Source organism: Podarcis melisellensis (assembly GCF_964234715.1).
Source record: "Podarcis melisellensis genome assembly, chromosome: 6".
Classification (NCBI taxonomy): Eukaryota; Metazoa; Chordata; class Lepidosauria; order Squamata; family Lacertidae; genus Podarcis; species Podarcis melisellensis.
The window spans coordinates 5,610,096-5,617,419 of record NC_138538.1 but is presented as its reverse complement, the minus strand read 5'-3'; positions in this window follow the sequence as shown (position 1 = coordinate 5,617,419).

Genomic DNA, 7,324 nt, shown 5'->3' with positions numbered 1-7,324 from the left:
ACCCTGTGTGATCGACACACCAGCATCTCCAGGTGGATCTGAGAGTCTCAGAAACCTTGGAGTCGCGTAGGGCAGCATAGTAGGCGTAGACAATATGGCTTGAGAGACTAATGGTTTGGCTCAGATTAAGGCAGCTGCAGATGTTCCTAAAGGCGCTTCATGTGTCCATCCCATCCTTTAAGCTATTGCATGTTGGCGGTTGATGGTGGCTCCCATCCCCCAATATTTCCTAGATGTATCTGAAATCTCCTTGCCCACGTTCTTGGCTGCCCTGCCCTCCCCACTCCCTGTCTCAAAGCCTCCTGGTCCTTCCTCATCCTGGCTCGAGTGATGGGCTTGAGATGCCATCCTTATTGACCTTTTGCGGTTCACGATGTCAGATGTTATTCAGAGTCACAAGACTCAGACTCCGTTCCAGCAGCTCTCCGGGACACACAAGCGCGGTTGTTGTTCGGCACAAGACCAATTTGTTCCAGTCACCCGGCTAGCGCTTCTCCTGCTCAACTTCCATGCATGCGGTGACTCGGTGGATTACAACGAGGGCATGAAAGAGAAATGTTTTGCTTGGTTCTCCTTGCTGGGTGTCCAGCCAACCTGGTCTCTGCAAGAAGAGCCTAGCTGCTCGGTCAGGCCGATGGACCATCCAGTCCAATGCCCTGTTCTCAAAATGGCCAACTAGATGCCCTGATGCAGGATTTGCCAAACTTGGATCTCTGGCCGTGTTTGAACGACAACTCCCATCATCATCCCTAGTTAGCAGGACCAGTGGTCAGGGATGATGAGAGCTGCGATGCAAAAAAAGCCAGAGACCCAAGTTTTGCAAACCCTGCAGTGGTAAATCCACAGCAGAATTCTCCTCTCCTGCAGTGGAGCCCATTGGATCAGGCCACTTGCCCATCTTCGACACCTCCCTTTCCATGGAGGCGCAGGTTGCAGCTATAACAAAGGCGGCATTTTTTCATCTCCGCCAAGCTAAGCAGTTGGCTCCTTGCCTCTCTTGCCCTGACCTCGCCACTGTGATCCACGCGATGGTCACCTCCAGACTGGATTATTGTAACTCACTCTACGTGGGGCTGCCCTTGAGACTGACCCAGAAACTCCAGCGGGTGCAGAATGCAAGACTCCTTACGGGGTCCTCGCTGTGAGACCACATTCACCCAGTGCTATACCAGCTGCACTGGCTCCCGGTGGAATACAGGATCAGGTTTAAGGTGCTGGTTTTAACCTTTAAAGCCCTATACGGCCTAGGACCCTCGTACCTATGGGACCGCCTCTCCTGGTATGTCCCACAGAGGACCTTACAGTCTTCAAACAAAAACATATTGCAGGTTCCGGGCCACAGGGAGATTAGGCTGGCCTCAACCAGAGCCAGGGCTTTTTCGGCTGGTGGAACGCTCTTTCACAAGAGACGAGGGCCCTGCGGGACTTGACATCTTTCCGCAGGGCCTGCAAGACAGAGCTGTTCCACCAGGCCTTTGGCCAAGGCACAGCCTGACTCCCTCCTTTGGTAATCCTCACAGAACTCTAGCCCAATGGTTGCCATTAATTTGATTTTTAATTGATTTTAAAATGAATTTATTTTAGAGTGTTGTGTTACTTTTGCTCTGAGCCCGGCTTTGGCTGCGGAGGGCGGGATATAAATACAATTTATTATTATTATTATTATTATTATTATTATTATTATTATTATTATATCTAGTCCAGCCAGTGGCGGAGCTTCATGCTCTGGCACCGGGGGGGGGGGGCGGAGAGCAGGTGGGGGCAGGGCTGGCACGCGTCCTGGGGCATGTGTCCTGGGGGCGGGCCGCACCACCTGCAGGGCACTCTGCCGGGATCGCGCTGCCGGTGCGCTCCCCCTGCACTCCTCTTCCTCTGCCAGTGAGTCTGGCGTCCTGTTCTCACAGTGGTTGATCGGGTGCCTGTGGGATACTTGCAAACAGGACCCAAGCACAAGAGAAATTCTCCCCTCCTGTGATTTCCAGAGTATAGCCTTCTTGTCCTTCAATTGGCCCAATCCTCTTTTTTAGACCCATAGCTCAGTGGCCATCACTGCCTTCATGCAGCTTGCAAATGTGCAAGAGCCGGCTGCAGAAAAACACCCTGATGGGGATCTGTCCTCCTCCACGCCCCTCTCCCAATTAACCTCTGTCTCCAGGTCCTGCCCCTGTGGCATCACTAGGTCTCAGATTTGGGCTCTAAAACCTCAGGGTCTAGGATGATCCTCTAATCCCTGTGGATTTTTCAAAACAGCTTTTCCATGGGAACCAGGAAATGAGCTCTCCAGGCAACGAGAGAGTTTCTCTCTAACCTTTTTACACCCTCCATCCTCTGCTTCTTGGCTCACCTCTCCTGCCTGGCTGTTGGCTGGCTGCAGACCCTCCTCCCCTCCCCGTGTCAATCACAGGTGACCTGGCTGCATGCTCCAACACGCCCAAGGGCAAGGCAGGCCAGCGCAGATGGCACATGCATTATTTGCTGCCTTCCAACAGCAGCCAGCGAAACTCAGGAGGACTGCACAAGGCAGCTGCCACCACTATTGCTGTTGCCACACTTCCAGCATCTGCCACCCAATGCGGTTTCCTCACTCTGTCTAAAGGCTTGGTGGCATTTTGAAGCCCTCCAGGACCCTGCCTGCCCTTGCGGGCCACTTCCGTCCATCCATCCATCTCCATTCCACTGGTTTTCATTCCCAAAATATCCTGCAGCTGTTGAGCCTGCTCATTTCTTAACAGGCTGCGCTGCAAGGGAGCAAAGCCTTTCATTTTTATTTATTTTTTAAATTATTTCTGCAAATCTCTTGGTTTCCCCCCAGGTGGGACTTCCCCTCTTGTTGGCCAGTGGCCCTAGTTCAGCTACAAGGGTGTCATCGCTCTAGGGCTGCATTCAGCCAACGAAGAAAAGGTGTGAACCCAGTCTATTGTACCAGGACTGTTATTTTTCCCCATATACCTATGTGAAAATATGAAGACCATATTTCTACTGGCAGGCCATGGTTGCCAACTCTTTCTCTGACAGTGTCACTGTTATGTACTGAAGTTCTCACCCTGGGCCAGCAGGGGGATACTGTAGATAGTTTTCACTCAGGTCCACATATGCAAATAAGGAATTGAAAGTGACGTTCAGTGATTGGATAGTTACAGAAAGTTGTTACTGTTGCTTTGTAGTTGAGCTCTATATAAGCAGGTTGCCTGAACCCTTCAGTTCAGTTCAGGCCTGTGAATAAACAAGAGCTCTTTGAAGTTTTGCTGTGTCGTCTGATATGGTTCACCCACAACTTAACAGTCACAATGCCTTTAACAGTTGCACAGCCAGCAGAAATTCATTCATTGAAGTTTTTTTGCTGGTTCTGGGACAGTTGCATGTGATGATTTGCAGTCTATCGGGTAGTTGTTAAAGACACAGGAGCCCTGCTTACTAAAAAGGTGGCAGCCGCCAGGATGTTAGAATATTAGAATAGAATGACATTCTCCATTTCCTTTGGAACAGGAAGTGGAGACAAAAGCAACACCATTTTCCCTACCTTCTTTCTTTATTTACTATTTTGCAACTTCACAGGTGCGCCATCACGTACCTGCAGGTTAAGTGCAGCCGCCTGAGCAATAGGCCCTTGTAGGAGTGCATTTATTGAGTAAACAAACAAACCTCTGTGTTGCAAAATATGAGTCTACAAGATCAAAAGCAACACAATGGCCAGAAACAATTAGAATGTGAAAAACTTTATGGAATAATTCAAAACATCAAAACTAACAAACTGAAGTCTCTGAAAGTCCTTAAATGAATCACGGTGCCAGACTTTACCCGGTGGAGAGCAAGCTGTGAAGCTGTGTATATTCATCAGGGGGTTTGGGCTGGGTGTTCATCAATATGCAGATGACACCCAGCTCTACCTCTCTTTTAAATCAGAACCAGTGAAGGCGGTGAAGGTCCTGTGTGAGTGTCTGGAGGTGGTTGGAGGATGGATGGCGGCTAACAGATTGAGGTTGAATCCTGACAAGACAGAAGTACTGTTTTGGGGAACAGGGGACGGGCTGGTGTGGAGGACTCCCTGGTCCTGAATAGGGTAACTGTGCCCCTGAAGGACCAGGTGCGTAGCCTGGGAGTCATTCTGGACTCACAACTGTCCATGGAGGCGCAGGTCAGTTCTGTGTCCAGGGCAGCGGTCTACCAGCTCCATCTCGTACGCAGGCTGAGACCCTACCTGCCTGCGGACTGTCTCACCAGAGTGGTGCATGCTCTGGTTATCTCCCTCTTGGACTATTTCAATGCGCTCTATGTGGGGCTACCTTTAAAGGTGACCCGGAAACTGCAATTAATCCAGAATGCGGCAGCTAGACTGGTGACTGGGAGTGGCCGCCGAGACCACATAACACCGGTCCTGAGAGATCTGCATTGGCTCCCAGTATGTTTCCAAGCACAGTTCAAAGTGTTGGTGCTGACCTTTAAAGCCCTAAACGGCCTCGGCCCAGTAGACCTGAAGGAGTGTCTCCACCCCATCATTCTGCCCGGATGCTGAGATACAGCGCTGAGGGCCTTCTGGCGGTTCACTCATTGCGAAAAGTTAGGTTGCAGGGAACCAGACAGAGGGCCTTCTCGGTAGTGGCACCCTCCCTGTGGAACGCCCTCCCACCAGATGTCAAAGAGAAAAACAACTACCTGACATTTAGAAGGCATCTGAAGGCAGCCCTGTTCAGGGAAGTTTTTAATATTTAATGCTGCATTGTTTTTAACACTCGATTGGGAGCCGCCCAGAGTGGCTGGGGAAACTCAGTCAGATGGTCGGGGTATAAATAAATTATTATTATTATTATTATTATTATTATTATTATTATTATTATTAGCAGCAGCAGCAGCAGCAGCAAATGTACAATTCTGATGTCCAACTCTGAACTCTGCTGAACAGTGTTTCTGAATAACAACTACTGTTTCATTGAATTCTTCATCAGCCAATTAGTTCAAAACTAATTAGTTCAAAGGAGAAAGATATGTAATTTCTTCATTAACCTATCTTTTTTCGAATAGATATAATATACCACATGAGAATGAAAAATACTCTGGAACAGTGCTCATGCGATTATGTAGTCATTTATTGACTGAGCATCTTTGACACAGAAGCACTAGAAACACGGGATGTATATATTTTAACAAACACCCAGAATTTTAAACACAGGTTATTAAAAACAAACATGGCGGCTGAAGGCATCGCATTCCTATCCCAATAAATCACAGCCACCAATGAAATGCTGGAAGGATGGGCACAGAGTTAAAGGGACACAGAACTGAGATTCTGGACAATTCAGATATAACTCAGTAGGAGGTGATGCCAAGCAAGTTCTCATTCTCAGCATTGCTCCTCCACCAGCAAAACTCATACACTTTACAGCAGGTGTGGGGAGCTTTGGGCACACCTAAATGTTACTGAACTACAGTTCCCATCAGCCCCTGCGGGCATGGCCCATGCCCAGGAATACGGGAGTTCTAGTTCAGCAATACGTGGAGTGCCAAGTGTTCCACGAACACACCTTTCAGCACCCTGGCATCCTCTAGGTGTCGCTGAACTACAACTCCCATCAGGAGGGTGCCAGGGTAGCGCCAGCTGATTTACGGGATTTCTGATTGAGGAACACAATATACATACATGAAGTTCAAGGGCCACTTTTTTCTATTTACGGATTTATTCTAGGCACAACCAAATATTCTTGTTGAACCTCGTCTCATTAGATAAGTGTTAAAGCATTCCCAGTCCTTTTGGACTACATCAATTGGTTTATTCCTTATAGATTCAGTCATTTTTGCGAGTTCCAAGTACTCGCTTAACTTTAATTCCCATTCTTCTCTAGTAGGATCTGTTCACTTTTGCTTATACCAAGATGAGGACGTGAATTGAAATATATGGCAAAACAGTATTAGATAGATAGAATGAACCGTGGTGAGATAGATGGAAGTCGAAAATAAATAGAATAACAAAAGATATCTATTCCAAAAGGGAAAGTACTGTGCTTGAGAACTGATGTTTTGGGATAGCATTGTATAGTTAATTTCACTTCATTTTTGTTCCTGATTTCCCCCCTCTTTCCCCCCTTATTTTCCTTTTTCCCCTTACCCAATGGTGGCCAGTGGCTTGAATTTAATTAATTTTATAATGAATGATTTTAGAGTGTTGTTTGTGCTGTACATTTCTACTGTTTTATTGTTGTTAGCCGCCCTGAGCCCGGCTTCGGCTGGGGAGGGCGGGATATAAATAAAATTTATTATTATTGTTGTTGTTGTTGTTTCTGTTCTTTGCTTTGTTTCTTTGTTTTCTGTAGATTTGTTTGTATTTGCACAAAAACTCAATTAAAAAGAAGAAGTTCAATGGCCACTTATATAAATGCTAATTAATAATTGCATTATCATTGCTATTATTAGAGTTAGTATTACGTACAGAGACAGCTCAAGGATAGCAAAAGGTGTTCTCAGGATTCCGATGCCACAGCACCCTCTGGTGGTGGCTAGCCTGAGGTGCTACAGAAGCTTTGTTTCCCAAAGTTTTGACCAGGGTGCAGTCCCCCCTCGCTGCTCATTAAAACTGTAGCAGCCTTCTCCAAGCTCATGCCCAGCTGTGCTGGCTGTGGCTGATGGGAGTCATAGTTCAAAACATCTGGAGGGCACCAGGCTGGGGAAGATAGAATCAGAGGCTCCCTCCACCTAACATATACAGTGGTACCTCAGGCTAAGTACTTAATTCGTTCCAGAGGTCCGTTCTTAACCTGAAGCACCACTTTAGCTAATGGGGCCTCCCGCTGCCGCCATGCCGCTGCCGCACGATTTCTGTTCTCATCCTGAAGCAAAGTTCTTAACCCAAAGTACTATTTCTGGGTTAGCAGAATTGGTAACCTGAAGCGTCTGTAACCTGAAGCGTCTGTAACCCGGGGTACCACTGTACTTTCCCAAATACTTACTTCCCTCACCCCAGACAATGGGCAGGTACAGTGGTACCTCGGGTTACATACGCTTCAGGTTACATACGCTTCAGGTTACAGACTCCGCTAACCCAAAAAAATAGTGCTTCATGTTAAGAACTTTGCTTCAGGATGAGAACAGAAATTGTGCTATGGCGGCGCAGCAGCAGCAGGAGGCCCCATTAGCTAAAGTGGTGCTTCAGGTTAAGAACAGTTTCAGGTTAAGTACGGACCTCCAGAACAAATTAAGTACGTAACCCGAGGTACCACTGTACCCTCATTGCAATTATGGAATTGCCCACTTAATATTGACACGATCTGGCACCTCGCCTCTCTCATTGCCTGGCTAGTGAGAATCCTGGTATGTCTTCATTTCCTCCTTTGGG